The 20193-nt window shown below is 43.3% G+C and overlaps 1 protein-coding gene across 6 annotated transcripts in view; it reads left to right on the forward strand.

Moving 5' to 3' along the window:
* The window catches only part of ZBTB17 (zinc finger and BTB domain containing 17), a 417671-nt gene that overhangs the window by 55326 nt on the left and 342152 nt on the right, over nucleotides 1-20193 (forward strand). The gene's annotated exons all lie outside the window — the stretch shown is intronic.

Consider the following 20193-nt stretch of genomic DNA (forward strand, 5'->3'; position numbering starts at 1 on the left):
CATTAACTAGAAACTGTACTACTTGAACATGTTGGCTGCATTCAGGCCTTAATCCTACACAGGTAGAGATGTAAAAGACCTAAAGCTGTGCTTGGGGGTACTTATTTAGTTGAGTGTAACCTATCTGGTCCTGTGGCATGAGGAATTAAATGGCAAAGTACACACAACTCATTAGTGCTTTCTGATCATATGTCAATCTGGTATGAAAACTTTGGGACACATTAGCATGAGTAGACTGTTCTCTCTGCTGGTGTACGATATAACTAGTAGACCTAGAATATATATTACTATAGAGAAGCAATAGTAGAAATGTTGGTGTCAAAAGACAAAAAAGGAAAAAGAAAACCAAATAATACATAAATGCATAACTTTTTTTTGCCGGCTCAGAAAATTGTCCAGGGAGGAGGTATCCTGCCATCTACCTTAAGGGCAGTGGGGGATGGCCATTGTTACTGTAAAAGGACCATCGAACTTCGGGTCCTTCCATTTCGGATACATTTCCTCATTTATATACCTCATCGCCTATGTGCGCACTTGGGAGGTCGACCTCAGCAGTGGCGCCATTTTCCTTTTCTTTGGTCTCCTGTTTAGAAATAAACTTTGCAGCTTTTGTTAGTTCATAGAAATAGACATGCATTTTATCATTCAAGATTTCAGACCCATTTATATTGTTTTCATTTTCTTTCTTTCATTTTATTTTCTTCATTCATTTCCGTTGTTTCATGTATGTATTTTCTTTTGCATATATTTTTTCAATAACAATGATTTGAATTTAAAAAAAGATTTCAGCTGTACTTTCTCCCTGTACCTTACTTATAATGGTAGGTATTTGCTTATTCATAAGTCTCCCTGTCACTATCTGATGGGGTATCAAGTGGTGATCAGAACTAGGTGTGTTCTTAAGGGAGAATAGTGCTAATGGTAAGCACTACAACAATTGTTTATGCAACGTGGTGCATAACTAGCTGATCTTATTCTTCAGTAAGCCGTTTAGGCGCTCAAAAATGCCATTGCTCTCTGTATGATAAATAGAAGATAGTTTATGCTTTATCCCTAATATTGTGGTGAGATGTGTGAAAACTGCATTAACAAAGTGTGCACCTTTATCAGATGTTATCGCTTCTGGAATTCCCCAGTGAGAGAATCACCTTACTGATCAGAAACATACTAGCTGCCTTAGCATCACAATGGATGCATGGTCCTGCTTGAACCCAACAAGAAAAAGGACAAACCACAACTTTGAGGCACCAATGGTTGTTGCACCTGTCTATCATGTCCACATAGGCAAGATTGATCGTTTTAAAAAGACCTTGTGATCGTCGTATGGTAGAATTTATCACATTCAATGTGGAATTTGGAGAGAATTGTTGACCAACAGTATAATTATGAAAGGTACATGGTTAGTATATCATTCAAATTGGGAACTAATCAATATTACTGTATTTGCATAGCCAAATGGTCTCTTGAGATATGGGCTGGCAAATGCAGTTGTTCAAGAGCTATGGTAAGCAAATCCTGAGGCATGACTGGTTTACCTGTAGATATTTGTCTTTAGATTAAATCATCCCTCGACTGGGAACACCCTTTAGTCTCCCATACCTGTTTCTCATGCCGTGGAACAGCTTCCCGTAATTTTCAAAGATGTAAATGTGCTGTCTCAGCATAAAGAGGTGTAACAATATCTGTTGTAGTGTTAGATTCAGACTCTAATGGCGAGGCAGTCTGGGGCGTCTAAAACAGAGACATGTTGTGAATCTGATGGCCCAGGCGGGGGTGCAGGATACAAAATCCTGTCCATTTGTCTGTGCTGCACATTTTACAACTGCCACTATTTGTGGTAAAGTAAGTTCCTCAATTAAAGCCTCTAAAAGATTATTATGCATAACAGGACTGCCGTCTGACTTAAGGAAGCTTCTCTTGTTCCATCTCATAATGCTAAAATGTACAGTAGTAGTTACATAAGCCTAATAGATCATGACGGCATTTCCTATTCCTTGTTCAAATGCCGCTTTCAAGGCTCTATTCTGCTGCTTGTGCAGAATAATGTGCTGTCAGTGATAACTGCTTCACTATGTGGAGTGTGTCTGAAGAATCATTCTGTTGTGCCCTGATTACTGCAGCAGCTGTGTCTTACTCCTGTGTCCTGGTCAAAAGTAGAGGAAACATCATCAAAATAGACAATGCTACTGGGAATATGATCTCTGTTGCTTGACAAGATAAATTCAGAATATATGTTGCACAGTCATGCGCATCCTACCCAGAGTCTAATAAAGGATGGGCAAAACATTTCACCGTATGACACTTCACAACCTTCAAAGATGGTAGTGATATTGTCACCTCATATCCTGCCGGGTCTGGTTACTTAGTGGAACAATGCGTCCACTGTAGGGGCCTGTGTTTGACCTCATGGTCACCAGTTCAAATAAATTCCAGCAGGTTCACTCAGCCTTTTATCCTCGGAGGTCGATAAAATGACCATTGAGTTGGGGGGACATACCTTGAGCCGTGAGGTGAACGGCCAGCGGCAGGCTTCTGTTCCGCCGTGAGGGAAACGGCCAGCGGCAGCACGACCAGGCTCCCGGGGAACCACAACACCCAGGTGCCCCGGCGGCGGGTGTGACGACGCACGAGCGCCCGGAGGCGCCTAAAAGCACGGAGCGCCCAGAGCTCTTTGGGGGACATACCTTGAGCCGTGAGGTGAACGGCCAGCGGCAGGCTTCTGTTCCGCCATGAGGGAAACGGCCAGCGGCAGCACGACCAGGCTCCCGGGGAACCACAACACCCAGGTGCCCCGGCGGCGGGTGTGACGACGCACGAGCGCCCGGAGGCGCCTAAAAGCACGGAACGCCCCTCGCACCGGCGAGTCGTGCGCGGGAGAAGCCGGGACAAGGGCGGGGCCGTCTGTGGCCGTCAGAGGCCGGAGGAGGCCGGGGTGGGGCTATTTCCCTAACATTTCCACTGTAAGGTACCGGTTTGTACATTTGACTATGTGCCTGGGGAGGTGCCCTGAAGATAATTGACACTTATGTACCTTATTTGTGTTGGGAACATTAAGCTGACTGGCAACTTGTGAGGGCATTTTTATTCTGTTACATACACTTGCCCGCTGAACTACACAGTATATTTTGTTTGTTGTGTGATTCCTACTTGTGATCGGTTTAGCAATCATTTACTACTCTGACATGTCACCAAGGGGTAGTCGCAGCAGAACAGCTGCTGCTGCTGGGGGTGGTCCAGTAACTGGCCCTATTGATAATTTTATCATTAAAGCCAACGATGCTATAAACCAGGGTATTTCTCTCCTTGAACGGAGGGTTTCTCAAGATCTGGCTCACGCCAGACGTTCATCTCTAGGTCTTATTGCCACTGCCACCACACCCAACCAGGTAATGCCTAATGATATTAGACCTTTGGTGGATATACGCGCTGATATTCATACCATTCCAAGTGAGGTGAATTTATCAGCTTCTATACCTTTGATAGAATCTGATACAGATATCAGTATGGACCTAGAGAAGACCCCAGATTTGCATCTTAATTTCACTCCTGAAGTAACATCAGCAGATAACACGAGGCATTTAAGAGGTAGACGTGAGGGCGCCATTCAAAAATATAAACAACATATACCGAAGCATTGGTCCCCAAAGGTTAGAAAACATACTCTGCCCAAAAGAAAAACCAGAAAAGACACTGACTCCAACCCTCATCCAAAAACGAGTAAGGTAGGGGATATCATTGTTGAGGATGAAAGAGAGGAGGAGCAGCAGGGTGGGATACCTGACAAGGATGGTAAAATTAATGACATCATTGAGATCATAAACGATCATATGCTTCAAAGGTTGGGCGAGTTACTTAGTATTTACCTGTCTCCTATTGAAAGTTGGCTCATTTGGATTGAAAAGCAAATAGCCGAATTGAGCATTCCTATCAATAGTTCATCTAAAGAAGGGGCTGTAAATGTTGCAACTGATTCTACTACCAATAAAATAGCAGGCATCAAATCTAACACCTTACAAACACCAACTACAAACACAAATACTGTTGCTAAACCCTCACTGGTTCCATCTAAAGGGACTAATGTTAGCCAGTCAACAGTTAACCCCAATATCAATAATGTAGCCCCAGACAAAAGGAGGGACCAAAACACTAAACAGCAAAATGGGACGACTGTGAATCCCGCCAGTAGTTCCCTTACGGTTCATCCGCCACAAAAAACAATAAGACAAATCCCATCCCGTATTAACCTTCCACCAGAATGTGGGGCTTTTGTGTTGGTTCTAGTTAATGTCTCTAAACTAAGGAAGGATCAAGATGAAACTCCCATATCTTTGAAAAACAAAACCTTACATTGGTTAATTGCAAATTGCAATTTTCCTATAGAAGGTGCAAGGGAGATTATCAACACCCAGAGAGTGGGCTGGATAGGTCCACTTAGGAAAAAGTTTGAGGGTGATTGTGTTACAATAAATTTCAAAAATCCCCAATGGGCAGAGAAAACATTAGCAAGTGCCCCATTACCTTCACCACGGGAATTTAACACTACACTCCTTCCATTAGGTTATTTTTACAGACATTTGATACCACCCAAACAAGCCACGGTGAATAACCCCATAATTCCTTATCAAGATCTGAATTTTGGAGCAAGGATTAAATCACCACTCTTTATTCAAAATCAAGATTTTACTCTTAATCACATGAATGGCCGTAATTGGCAGAACCAGGCTCCTATGTCAGTACCTTTTCCCCATCCCGTATATTATCCGCAATTCTCAACCATGCATCAATACAACCATAGAGATAGGTCCTATCCTGCCCCTGATTTTCATCAGTTCTCCCCGATAACTGAAGTCAGACCAATATTTAACATCCCTACTCACAATCGGTTTGACTATTTTTCCAATTTGGATGAGCAGGACTGACTGGATACAATGACTAAAAGCAATATTACCACCAAAGTCACAGGCAGCAAACCAGAGGGATACTCAGCAGCAGCTGCTGATTCTCAGGACCCAAAAGGCCCAGTGGAAACCATACGTATTAACAGTACTTTGCCTGTCATTCCCAATATAATTAATAATGAAACGGGAAGTACAGGGGGTAGGCCTGTTAAACGCTGTACTTCCAATGGTTTATCTATTCTAAGCTGGAATGTTGCAGGATTGGAATCTAAGTTACTGGACCCTGCATGGACTGAGATAATTAATGATGCGGATATTCTCTTGTTTCAAGAAACATGGGCTGTTGGGAATCTGTATATAGAGGGCTATCATTGTTTTAGTCTAACATCATCTAAACCCAGTTTCGGCCGAGTTGCGGGTGGCCTATTCATTGGGATTAAGATCCTGGCAGGAGGTACAATTAGAAACCTGCAGAGTGTTAATCCAGATAACCCCAATATTCAAATTCTTGAATATAAGTTAAAATCAAAGACCACGATTTATTTAATTAATTTTTATAACAATGATTTTTATTGTGTACCGAACAAGAACTTTCTGACACTATCTAAGGTTTTAAATAAATTGGAATGTTTTTTATCAGTTGACACTGATTCAGGTATTCTAATAGGGGGTGATTTTAATGCGAAATTTACAGAATGTTATGGGCCTGGAAATCAGATCTATCTAGACTCAGCGGAACGCAGAGGTTTGGAATTGTCTAAGATACTAATTGAATTTGACCTTGCTGACGCTATGAAAATAGGGTATAACCCCAATTCCCCCTATGTACCTACATTCACTAGCAGGGATAGCAGCTCTACCATTGATTATGTATTCACATCACCACTGTTAACAGACTGTATAGCCAATACCTCTGTGGTACAAACATCTTTTAGTGATCATAATCCATTGATTGTAATTTTAAATCTTGCACCAAGCCCAATTTTCATGAATCTAAATGGTGCTAGGGACATCACACCGTTAATTGACGGCCTCCGACTGAAATGGAGGGGAGTTGATTGTGGGGCCATTTTAGATAGTGTACAAAAGTCACATTTACATTTGATTGACTCCTGTTTGTTTCCATGTGGTAATTACGATAAACTAATTGCTGATTTTGAAGCATTGTGTTCAACCATCAAAACCCTCTTGTCAGTCCCACTACCCAAGGAGGGCAGAGAGCCAAAGTGGTTTGACTCATCTTGCTCCATGGCTAATAGAGAGCTAAGAAAGGCACTTTCTGCGAAACCTAGGTGTAGAGTTACTGTCCAATCTGCTAGGAAAAACTACAAAGTCACAATATCTGAAAGGAAGGCCAATCTACTATCTGAACAGTGGGACTCCCTGGTGATTAGTGCAAACCTGGGTGCCAGCGGTCCTTTTTGGTCTGCGGTTAGGAAAACCAGGGAAATGGGGAAAAGGCTCACCCAAATTAGCTGCAATATAACAAGCGCAGCATGGGAGACCCACTTTTCCAGAATCTATGCAGCCCCTCCCGAGGAGTACCTTCCTTTGTCTAATCTAGGACAATCAGGTGGCCTACAGATTCAGGATTATGAAGTAAAAATAGCTATAAAAGAGAGTCTGGGAAATAAAGCCCCCGGACCTGATGGCCTTCCCATAGATAAAAAACAATGTTATCCCGGTGCACTCTTGTTTTCTAAAAGGTTTTGACTGAAGTCTTAGGGTGGTGCTCAAGTCGTCGCACGTAGTCTAAGCGCGCCTTCAAATATCAGCGAGTGTTGAGGGTGTAGAGCACGCTATCCTCAGGACTGAGCACTCTTTAACAAAGAAAACTTGTTTCTACTCCAACTCTTTTGCTTGTAAATTCATCAAATTTATTAACGTGGGTTCAAATCATGGAAAACGTTGTGTGTTCATAAGCAAAAATTCATAACGAACATAATTCCATTGTTATGTAATCATAAACTGATTTTCGGGAAAGCTTCCGTTCACCCAATGCATTTCGGGTCCACAACAATATGACCCTTCGTCAGGGGTCTGAAAATTAAGCGCAAACAGGACCAAATTAGTCACTCATATAATATACTAAGACATTAAACGAGGCACTGTATCACAGCGTGATTTCAAACATTCGTCAAGTGATAACTACATCTCAAATTAAACTGTGCATCCAAACATTTAGAGTCGTCTAGCGGCTCTATTTAACATTGCCGACTGCAACTAAAGAAATGCGTTAGAAGACAAACATTTTATCACTTACGAGTAACAGGACGCGGCGGCGTCTTCACAGTTGCGATTCGAATTCCGCATATGTAAACGGAAGTGTAAGTCACGAGATTTAAATCACATGATCGGGCCTGTGACCAATGGCGGCCCAGTGTCTCCGATCGTGTGAGAAACCTATTCCATTTATACATTATCAAAATACTGTGGGCTGTACGGGGATCAGACAGTGTCAGAAGTCAATGCTGAAGTTACAAATCATAAAAAACACGTGTGTTCAATCCGATCATTTAGCCCGAAGGGCTGGGTTGAATTCAGTTTTTCTATCCAGTGAAATTCTGCCCTTAGTCTCTGCTTCATAGGATCCATGTCTGGGCGTTGCTGGATACTCTCGATGACCATAAATCTTCACTGGATAGAAAAACTGAATTCAACCCAGCCCTTCGGGCTAAATGATCGGATTGAACACACATGTTTTTTATGATTTGAAACTTCAGCATTGACTTCTGACACTTTCTGATCCCCGTACAGCCCACAGTATTTTGATAATTGAATTGTTTGGTGATCGTTGTTCAGTTAAACTAAAGGCGATAAAGTTTTGAGATTCAAACCTCGCTAGCGTATGTATAAATGGAATAGGTTTCTCACACGATCGGAGCAGATGAATTTACAAACGAAAGAGTTGGAGTAGAAACAAGTTTTCTTTGTTAAAGAGTGCTCAGTCCTGAGGATAGCGTGCTCTACCCTCAACACTCGCTGGCCTTCCCATAGATATCATCAAACACAATGTTGACTTATGGACACCAATACTTCTTAATATTTTGAATTCTCTCCCGAAAGTAGCCATGCCGACCACATGGGCAACCAGCATTATCGTCCCAATCTACAAAAAGGGAGATAGGTCAGATCCTACGAATTACCGCCCTATCTCCCTTTTGGATAACACTTTAAAAGTTTTGGGACGTATAATCTATAACAGAGTACTGGATTGGGCCACTGATACAGACCTTTTGGACCCTTGTCAGATGGGGTTCCGTAGCGGGGTGGGAACAGTGGAGCAATGTCTAAATCTGAAATTAATAATTGATAAATATAGTGTTGCCCGCTCATCTCCTACCTACCTTGCTTTTATGGATCTTTCATCCGCTTTCGATCTTGTGAATAGATCCAAACTTTGGTCAATCCTCCAACTCAATGGCCTTGATGACACTCTTGTAAAATTTTTAGCCTGTCTCCATACTGACCTGAAAGCACGGGTACGTATTGGGATGGGGGGAGAGGTCTCAGGAGCCATTGACATAGGGAGGGGGTGAGACAGGGGTGCGTTTTAGCACCTCTGTTATTCATCATCTATATTAATGGTTTATCCAACTGTCTGAAAAAAACCACTACAGATGTTCCAGCTATCTCAGGGAAATCACTACCAGTGCTTCTATATGCAGACGATGCGGTGCTCATGGCCCGCACTCCAAATGCTCTTCGCCTGCTTGTACATAGTTTTGTAAATTTTATGGAGGGTCTGGATAAGGGTAAATTTAAAAAAATCTTTTATTATGTCCTGTGGACCCGGCAAAAGGAAACTCAATACTATACAGATAGGCACAGATAAACTAGTATCTGTCGCCAAATTCCCTTATTTAGGGTTGGTTTTCGCTGCGAACGGCTCGTGGAGTGGGCATTTGGCCCACGCCACGAGCAAGTTCTCGAAAGCCAACAACTCTGTTCTGAGTCTCCCTCGCCCAAAGAAAGTTGGTGCCACTAAGGCTATTTTAAAGATTTTTAAATTACAGTGCTCACCTGTTGCTTCGTATGGAGCTGAGGTTTGGGGGTCGGGGAGCAGCCTTTGCATTCAAAGGGAAGAAAACCGTTTCTGTCAAAGTGTTGGGCGCACCGATCTCCTCATCTGATTTTATTTGTCATAGTGAACTAAATCTTCCATATTTAAGTGATTTTATCAGAGCTAGACCAGCACTCTTCTGGATTAGAATCTGGAAGAATGATGCTGCTATCCTCACACAAAATATTATAAAGGACTGTTTAAATTGCGATCATGGAATGGAAATCCCATGGCTCTCAGAAGTCCGTAAATCACTTAATGAAGTTAATAAAGGTACTCTGTTTATTAATCCTATGACTATTGAAATTAAGGATAAAATCGAGGTCAAAAATGCACTGTATGCATTTTACAATAATGAACGGATAGGAAGGGAATCAAAGAAATCAAGTGTTTTGAAATACATAGGAAATGAATTATATAGACAAACTTTGCCGCCTTACCTTTCCCTCCCCATGATCAGCTGGGAGCGATCATTATTGTTTCGTTTAAGGGCGGGTACCGTAAAATTTTTGTTGTCTTTTCCTCTGGGATATCGCCATAGTGCTGATTTCACGCCATGTCCCTGTGATGGTGTGAGCACACAGGACGATCTGCACTTCCTATTTTTCTGCAAATTTTATCTTAGATTTATCAAATGGCTTTTAACTCCTTATTTCAAAAAGTACAGACCACTCACACTCAAAGAATCGTACACTATGTTGGTTACCTTGGGTAACGATGAATTGACTTTTCGCACCGGCACTTTCCTAAGATTGGCCACACGAGCCCGAAAAACGATGGAAAATCCCTGAATATAATCTATTTTTAATGCTGCTATAATGCTGCTATAATGTAAATAATATAATGAAATGAAGTGCACTGTATTGTCATTCCATGTAATACTGCCGTATGTTTTGAAATCATGTAATGTTGTTTTGTATATTATTGTGTATATTACTGTCTCATCTGTTTGTATATTATTAATGATTTGTTGTCATGATCGATTATTAATGATTTGTTGTCGTGATCGGTACTTTTATTAATTTTATGAAATTCGAATAAAGGTCTTTTGAACTTGAACTTGACCATTGAGTTGGTTATCAATAAACATCTGTTATTCAGCGCCAAGATGCCCACGGGTGAGCATACACTTTACAAATGCACATTATATTCTATCCTGGCACTCTGTTTGGTTAAAGTAGTCTTTGCCTTCTGAATAATAGCAAACTCTGCATATTCTGCATAGAGCTTCCAAGGTGCCCCCCATGACAATGGGGTTACTCTTCTGTACTACAAAAGCTGCAGTGGCAAGAGATTTCTCACAACAATTCTGTCCTTTCATCACTGAATTCAACTGTCCACAAAAGTATGCAATGGGTGTGTCCCTTTTGCCAAAGGACAGCTGTCATCACTTGACCATTGTAATGATAAGAAATAAAACTCCTTGGTATAGTCAAGAGTGCCCAAAACCGGGGCTTTCGTTATCTCAGTCTTCAATTTCTGTAAAGTCTCCCTCATTTCTGGCATCCATGTTATCTTATCGTTTGTCTTTCACCTGTTTAATAGAAGCCGGCAGATGTGCTATTAAAGTGCTCTGATCAAAACCCCATTCTGTCACATAATTACAGAGGCCAAGAAACTTCTGCATTTCCTTTAACAGTTTCTGGCTCAATCATTTGACGTATTGATGCTGTTCTTTCAGGAGTTAATAGTCAGCCAGAAGATGGCAGTAATTGTCCTAGGTAATGGACCTCCTCCTGACAATAATAAACTTTCTCTTACTCTACTTTGCATCCTCTCTGTGCGAGAGTAACCAGAAGAGATATAGTATTTTTTCCACTCTGTTGTTCTGTAGAACTGCAAACTCGTATGTCGTCGACATACTCCAACAATGTACTGTCACACTGAAAGTTTGACAGATCATTTTTCACCACTCTGTTGAAAATGCAAGGGGACTCACAATACCTTTGAGGCAAACAAGAATACAATTACTGAGTCCCATGATAGGACCACGCTGTCAAATAATGACTGTCTGGATGGAGAGGGATGCTAAAGAAAGCATTCTTGACAGTTATGACAGAGAACCATTTAGCATCCTGAGGAATATTTGTCAAGGGTTGGGAACAATCGGGAATTTTAGTACCACTACTTCATTCAGTTGGCACAGGTCTTGAACCATCGTCCTGTATTAGCCTTGGATTTCTTGACCGGGTAAATAGGGGTGTTGCATGGAGATACTCCAGGGTATATTACTCCTTGCTTTAGCAGCGCTTTTATAGTAAGGGTGAGGCCTTAATCTGCTTCTTTGGAAAGAGGATATTGTCTGACCCTAGATAGAATAGCACCTTCCTTTAATGTAATTCTGAATGGAGAAGTGGTACGAATAAGGCCTACATCATGGGGACCCTTAGTCCACAAGGTGTCTGCATCCCTGTCAAAATCAAAAGCTCTACCTGGTGTGGGCGTCCTTACTTCCAATACTGTTCCCAACAGTATGTCATCCTGTTTTCTTAGAATCTTCATCAAACACTTGAACATCCAGTATTTTCTTAACTATTTTACCAGGCTCAATGAATAATACACATTGCCCACAAGACATGGTTATGATCACAAGCTATTTATTTATTCTGAAGGTTTTAAATAGCGCGAACAAGACCTTTGTGGGTATCAGAGTGTTTTACACTTGTTAAGAGATGTATACAATCAATGCAAATCAGAGCACCAAAGGTCTGTGTTATCTCTAAGGCCTTTATTTGCAATATCAACTCTTTGTCAGGTATCCACAAATTTTGCCCTTGTCACGGGAAAAGGAGCTCTTTGGATAACTGAACCTCCCTTTCCAGTAACTCTTGTTTTTCTGCTATTATTATATATAATGCTGTGGTAAAAGTTCTAAATCCGCTCTAATTTGATCTCCAGTAGAAGAATCTACTGTTACAGCCATGATTTTGGAAGGAGAAACTCTAGGGGTAGAACACATCATAGTTCTACCAACTCTCAATGAATTGTCATATTTAATTTAAATTAAATCCCCTACAACCCAGCTGTCCCGCTAGCGGTAATCTGGCTGTACAAGCAAGGCAATGATAAAAGCAGGCCCTCTCAAGGTTAAACACAGCAAGCCGCCTACAACCCATCAGGGCCGGCCGAATCTAAAAGGGGGAATAGTAACAGATTAGTAGTGCTGTGGGCGAGCATTCATGCCAGTTGGGAAAACAAGAGGCATAAGGCAGCAGTATGTCGACCTACCGAAGTTGAGGATTAGGATTATGCTAGTTTAAAGCTTGCTTACCACCAATTGTGCGATTTTTCACCACCGGCTTGAAATGAAACCTCTTAAAGGTGGAAACCGAAGACCAATCTGCAGCATTCATGATGTCCTCCAGTCAGGCACCCCGGTGAAAAGCCTTGGAGGCCATTGCCCCTCTTGCTGAGTGTGCCCTAAACACCCCCACATTTATACCTGCTTCTTGCATAACCCAACACAACCCATCGGTCGAGTTCCTCTGTGATTTCCTCATATGCTTTCAAACACTGCACTACACACAGTTTAGAGGAATCAACGAATACTGAGTTTGAAATAATCCAAGTGTGGGACTTAGTCCGTCTGCTGACAGTGAAGGAAACCTCAAGTGAGGAAAATACTCTACCTGTCACATCAGGGCCCAAATGTTGGAAACCCCACGACAAGATACCAGGCTCAACAACATGGCAGTTTGGCAGAAAGTTCTTCCAGTGAAAGTAACCTATTAGGTTGTGAAGAGAGTAACAGGTTGAGGACTTGAGTAACGTCCCAGAGAGAGGAATACCGAGACTCCAGCGGCATGGAGAGGCGAATGCCCCGTAACCACCTCTGCACAAAAGGATGCTGTCTGACTGGGGATCCCTCCATCGGAGCATGACCTGCCGATATGGCGGAGCAAAAGGTAGTAATTGATCTCTAGGCCATACCCTCTGAGGATAGGTTATATAAAATATTTCAACTCTGGACTACATTGGCAACCGCATGATCTAAGTTTTGTTGCATACACCAGCCCATCCATCTCGTGTAAGCCGATCTATACCTCTTGACAGTGCTGTCTGCCCAGGCCTTGGACAAGAGGATCTCCGCCTGTCTCCAAAGGCCTGGGATTTTCCACCATTGCCTGTAATCCGCCATGCCAAGAGGCTTAGTGTGAGTAGGTGCCATCTTTCTTGCATGGTATGCCCCAACTTTTTGGTGAATTGCTGATGTACTTTGACTGAGTGTGCCCTGGGCTCCTGCCAATCCGGTGCCCAGGGCCTGTGTTCCTTCCCTGAAACTGTATTGAAACCTAAGTACAATTGGCATCTCTGGCCACATGTCAGCCCCTGGTAAATAGTACCCTAGGTACCCAGGGCACTGTGACCAGAGAAGGCCCCCAAGGGCTGCAGCACTTATTGTGCCACCCTTAGAGCCCTGTACCCTGACACACACACACTGCCTTTGCAGGCTGAGTGTCTTGGTGCAGAACAAACCACAGAGTTGACATGGCACACATCCCTGTGTTAAGATGAGTACTGAACTCATCCAGTTGCGGATGAGTTCAGTACTCATCTTAACTTAATTTTCTTACCAGGCGTGACGAACCTTAGCAGTTGCAGCACCAATTGAATACATTGAAAAATACCACATCATGTGTGCTCCTCACTCCCTTATTTACTGTACACATCCCTGTGTGCCATGCTCACAACACACTACCCTGGCATACCTCAGTCACCCCTCTAGCTGGGTGCCCTATGCCAGTGGTGTGGGTACAAGGGCATGAGCCCTGTACCCCTACAGTGCCCAGGTCCATTCCTGCCATTAAGAGTATGTGGAGCTGGGAGGTCTTCATCACGAACTCCACAGCACCATAATGGCTACATTGAAGACAGAGAAGTTTGGTATCAAACTTCTCAGCACATTAAATCCACACCGATGCCAGTGTGGGATTTAATTTAAAATGCACGACAGAGGGCAACTTAAGAGTTGCCCCCTGAAACTAACCCACAACCAGCGTCCTGACTGAGAGGCTGCTTAGGCTGCCACCCAGCAGAGATGTTGCTGGACCTCTGGGTAGAGAGCCATCCGCTCTCATTGGCCTGCAACAATGCACATCCTGGGGCGAGGCATCTAGGCCTCCTCCCCAAGGATGGGCAGGGGGAGCGTCAAAGGCAAGACGCCTTTGTGAACTTCTCCATGCCACTTGCTGTACCACGCAACTGGCACCCACCGGTTCTGACCCGCACTCTGGCAGGAAGACAGGCAGGAAAAGCAAGGGAAGGAAAGGAAGTGTGCCAGCCTCTGCGAACCCCACCCCTCAGGGGGGAGGCGAGGGAAAGCACAACTTCGGTCTTTCGCCATCTTGAAGATGAGGAACCCTACCCAATCAGAGTTAGGCTCCTGCGCCCCCCCCCCCACTGGAGAGTGGCAGGATTGGGGATGTAATCACCCCAGGAAAGGGACCCATTGGTCCCTGTCCTTGCCCGACCTGTAACGCCCCGAAATTTAGTATTTGGGGGCACCCTGAACCTTCCTTCCTCCGATCCCGATTCTGAAACATGAAGAACAAGAAGAAAGAAGACCTGCTGTGCAGTTGCTAACAAGAGGACGACACCAACTGACTTTGCCCCAGCCCTACAGGCCTGTCGACCCTCAAACCTGCTCCTGCTACATCCCATCGTCTCCTGTGGTCAGCAACCTCGAAAACCCCGGCGGACCTGACTGCCTTGCTCATCTATTGACTGGGACTCCCACGAGCAGTGGTTCTGCTCAAACAGCAACCACCCCTGGTGCCAGCCAGGAACCCCAAATCCAGCATACTCTGCACCCGCCGAGCCCGGCGCGTGCCTGAGTGAACAAAGACCACAAGGACGTCCCACCGGTGACTGTGACCATGAATACAGCACCCAAGGACCCTCCTCAACGCTCCTGACGACGCCTGCAGCCTCACAACTAGGGACCCCTCCAACCACGACCAGCTGAGGGTAAGATTTCCCGACACCAAAAGACACCCCTGCACGCGGTGCCCCACAGCACCCTGTGCCCAACTCCTGGGTGGCTACCTAACCTACAGCTTCCCAACTTACCTCTCGAAGTGGTGGTCGCACCTGAACGATCTCCCTCCCCGAGTTTGCAGCCTTTGTTCGTCTTGCAGCTTTCCCATTGAAATACATTGGGCACCCGACGGCCCAAAAGCACCCTGCACCCAGCCGCCCGAGTGCCACTGGAAGTGCAGCATCTGTCCTAGCCTACTTCCCCACTTGCCCTGTGTAAGTGACTAGGAGCTCAGCTCCGACAGCAGCGCGGCCTGCCTGCTAGCAGCCACCAACCAAAGGCCCCCTACCCGCCATATTGCTAACATTGGGCCTACTCACTCTGCACCCGGCTGCCCCTGTGCCGCTGAGGGTGTAACGACTGTACCTACCTGACCCTGGGAGACCCCTGAGTCTACCCCCAGAACATTAACTCTGTCAGTCGAGTGCTTACCTGAAAGCCGATAACTCACTTTTTCTCCATAGGGTAACATTGGCTGGTTTTCACTTGGAAATTCTTCGAGTGTTGAGTTTTGCAACTTTGAAATATTCCCTAAAAATCATCCAATCAACGAAAACGAAATTACTCACCTGTTGCCAGGAGAGATCCCAGTGCTGGATCTTTGTGCCCAGCGCTGACCTTAAAAAGTAATTACAACTGTGATTTTCCGATACTCCGATTTCCTTCCAATGGATAACATTGCTTGGTTTTGACCAAAATTTCTTGTCGATTTTCAAAACTTACAAATATTCCTTAAAAATCGCCTGTGTAACAAAAACAATTTCTTTCAACTGTTTACAGGAGATGCAGCCCTGAGTAAGAAAAACATACGTAAAGTAACTGTTATTACATTTTACTTAAAATCCCCATTGAGCTCAATGTTTTTATTGTGTGTATCTTGTGTTGCATATTGCAACAACTATATCTATTGCATTTAAAAGTATATTGCTGTTTGAAAGTATTCTATTGCAACATCTCATTCTGAGAAAGTATTTTTATACCTACTTGTGGTTCTAAAATAAAACAATATATTTTTATATACAAAACAATTGGCCTAGAGTTCAGTTCTTGAATGTGTGAGACCATTTTTGCCTGAGTGTGTACAACAAATGCTTTACAGTGTCCTCTGATACTGCCTTACTGCTCGACCAAGCTACCACTTTAGAGAGTAAGGTTATTTCTAACTTTAACCTTTGCCATACTTCTGGGGACTGTGGACTCTGTGCACACTGAACCTTTCTTTGGTGCAGTATATATAGAGCCCCTTTTTTACACGTAGGAAGCGCTCTGTCACCAGTTGGTGAGGCAGATGGTTCGGATCAAAAAGAAGCAATGGAAGTAGTGGGAGAAGGATTGGAGAATCGCAAGAAAGTTCCATCAGAACTGCGAACCAAACTTGCAACCTCCAGAAAGGTGTCACCAAAACCACCTATTCCAATTGTCTCCACACTGGGGCAGAGGCCCTTGTGATCATTGTGAATAGGGGAAAGGCATACCCCCCTCTCTTACATCCATTCCTGAAGGAACCCATCGGTCGCCAGCGCCTGGGTTCCGGCCTCCTGCTGAAGAACCGGGCCACCTGATATTCTAGACGTGAAGCATACAGGTTTACTGAGAAGGGGCACCAACTGTCCAAAATCATGGAAAAAAACCCGGAGTCCAGCTTTCAGGGACACGCGTTGCGGAGATGGTGGGAATGCCAGTCAGCCAATTGATTCGCTTGACCGGGAAGATACTCAGCTGTGATGGATACATGATGGTCCAGGCAGTGCTTCTAAAAATCCATTGCCAAGTCTGACAGGGCTTTTGACTTGGTATCCCCGAGATGGTTGATGTACTGCTCCGCTGATACATTGTCCTTCTTGAAGAGGATGCATGATTGAATCTTATCTTTGGCCCAGCATTGAATCGTGGAGGACCCTGCAAAGAGTTCCAGGCAGTTGATGTGCAACTTCTGATCATGTCGTGACCAGCTTCCTCCTGTGGAAAATTCCCTACATTGAGCGCCTCTGCCTTATCTGCTGGCGTCGGATACGATGGACCAGGAAGATCCATTTAAAGCTCCCAGAGGCGTCCCTGTCCACCCCTGGAATTTTTCTCTTTAGGGATTGGGGCACCTGCTCAGGGGTATCCTCTGGGCATGAGGACCTCGAATACTCATCTAAGACTTGTCTAAAGAGGCGTTGTTCCATGTTGAAAAAAACCTTCTCAACCGCCCTGTGTATAGAGGCATCAGCAGCCTCATAGAAGTAATCGTCCCAAGGAAGGAAGGACAGAGCCTCCTCCTCCACATACATACTTTCAGATGACGGCATGGCTTTTAGAGGGAGGGAGGACATTTGGCGACAGGGGAGCAGTCTAACTGTTGTACTGGGAGTTCCAGTGAATTAGGGAGAGATCAGAGACCCCCAATCAAACTGGGTCATGACCCCGGGGACCCAACACCTAACTATTATCAAGGGTAAAGCCTGGGACAGTGTCTGTTAAAATACCAACACTGCTAGTAATTTGTTAATCACATCTCCCCTCACCTGAAAGCTTTAAACTGGCTACCATACGAAGCTAGAATACAGCTAAAAATGGCATGTATCACTCATAAAGCGATTCATCACAACACACCGAGATATCTTGCCCAGAAAATAGAAATTTCAGGAGGAAACAGACCTGCCCGGAGTGCCAATTTTTTGCTGCTGAGACCTACTATCTTCAAGAAGAAAAAAACCTATGAGAGAGCGTTATCTGGTGCAGCCCCCAGAATATGGAACTCTATTCCTGCGAACATCAGAAAAATCCCGAACACTGCATCATTTAAGAAGGAAATTAAGATCTTTCTCATGAGCAAGTTCCTCCCATAGGTAGACAATTCGCCATGAGACTTAATCAGTGAGGGTGAGTTAACAAAATGGGAATTATATAGAAAAGGACCCACGGTAGAGAACCTGGCGGAAGGCAAGAGACAAACCAGGAGATGGAAGAAAATAATCAGTTACTACCTCAGAACAGTTGTATCATGTCTACTGGAGCGGTCTTCTCTCGTTTCAGTATTTTAGCAATATATAGACTATATATGGAAGTATGACAAAATAAGGTTTTCAATCTACTGCCTGCTATATACACTGCTGCTTTTATAATATACCATGTGATGTTAAGCGCTCTGATACCCAAGGGTCTAGTTCGCGCTATAGAAAACTGTTTATAAATAAATAAATAAATCCCACAAGGCATTATGTAGTGTATCACATGTAATCCAATATCAGCGCTATGCCAGAAGAGGCCAATCCGGCTGTAATGCTCAAAACAGACTCCGCTGGGTGTGAGATAATAATGTGGAATGCAGACCCTCATGGGTGCTCAGAAAGGTGTAAAACACCTAATACAGGCCCCACAGCACCGGAGGGTCTGTGTCAAAGGCCCAGGGGGAAAGGCACTAGGCGGCTCTCGCAGCGAACGTCTCCTGATTCTGAGGAAACAGACTAATGTGCGTTGCAGAGCGGAGGAGACCACTCTAGGTGCGCGGCTGCCCCAATCAAAACCAGCACAAAAGGCAAACTAATCAAACCTGCAAGAAAAAAGGTATTAGACTAAAAATGCTCACACAGTGTGGTTAGTGGCGCCACCATACAAGGAATACAAATTAGAAAGTCACCAGAAAGGCAAGAGAAGGAAGCCACACTTATCTGCGGCTGCTGAGCAGGGAAGAAAAGAGGCAGCATAAACACTAACAACGGACTATGTTGGGATTGCCTTGTTCTTATTGGTTATTGTTTTTCTGTGACATCCCAAAGACTTTAGGGAATGTTTTTGTGATTATATTAAAAATGGCTGCTGTTAAAATCTTATATCAAAGCGAAGTAAAGATTTTAAGCTAATCCTCACCTCTGGTCCTGACATAAAATCGTGGCAAAAGTAAGCATACAGTTCAATTGACAAGTATAAAATCTAGGTCAGATTCTCTTAAAGGCATCCTACTATGTATTTCTAAGTGCTGTACGAACATGCCTATTAAAACATTGCTAACTGTAATCCATGATAAATCTTTTACCATCGCTGACATATGGGCTAGAGGCATTTCCTGGTGTTGTGGAAATGGGCTATATTTGGCTCAATGGAAGTTCTTTCAAGCAATGTTTGCTGTTCCAAATTCAACTTGTTAGTCACAGATATGACTTAAATGAAATTTTCTAATTCAAGTAATTGATTTACTACTATTGAAGAAAATGTACTTCAAAACTTGTTGCATGCTCGACAGGCAGATGCAGACATGTTACATTTTTTATGGAACGAATATAAAATCGGCCTACTCAGCAAAAAAAATCAGTGGGCCTTTTCCCTGAATTCAATATTAGTGAATCTGAATGCATTTGAATTTTGTGAATCTGCACAATCAGCCTCCTTGTTTAATAAGCAGATCTCCCTTTGCGTCAACAAAACATTAATAGATTGACCAATGTTCCTTTGAGTCCAAAAGAGATTGTATTTTTGTTGCTGAATCATATGACCAGACACAATGGGAACCTTACATGAATAGTTTGTTCTTTGGCATTCAAAAATAAGATATATATGCTTTTGATTATTTTATTTTGACAAATCCCATTAGAATAGGGAAAATAGAATACTAATCAGCGGATGTTGCCCCTGTAATTATCCCATGGAGATTATTATTCATATTTTGTGTTTTTGACTGGTGTTAATCCCAGGAAGACGTTGATGATAATCACTGGCTTGTCACAAATTAGAAATTCGTACATGTAAAAAAGCTACACCGGTCTGTTTCTGGTGTACTGATTAGTACCTTTTTGAATGGCTTTGTCAAATATAGTTTTCTCTCTGTAGGTAATAAATTGTTAAACATAATTTTAAATTACCCTGTTGTTAATGTCCAAAGATTTATGAATAGCAGCCTGCACCTAACTCTATTTATGGGCTGATTATGCCAAGTAGGTTTAAATGAGGGGAATAAGTTATTTCTAAAGTTTTATTTTTAAAACATCGTGAATAGCACTGATTTTCTTTTAGTTTCTGTACTTTAAGTCAAGCGGGTGAGCTTAATTTGATTTAATGTTTTTAATTAGCTTTCAATAAATGTACTTGGCAGCTTTTAATTGCTTCATCTGACCCCGCCCAGTTCCTTTCTCATCACAGCCCTATACTCCCTCTTGCTGCATTCCCAAATCACAGTTTTGAGAAACCCTGTCCAACTGTGAAGAAATAGGATT

Source organism: Lissotriton helveticus, chromosome 5_1 (assembly GCF_964261635.1).
Source record: "Lissotriton helveticus chromosome 5_1, aLisHel1.1, whole genome shotgun sequence".
Classification (NCBI taxonomy): Eukaryota; Metazoa; Chordata; class Amphibia; order Caudata; family Salamandridae; genus Lissotriton; species Lissotriton helveticus.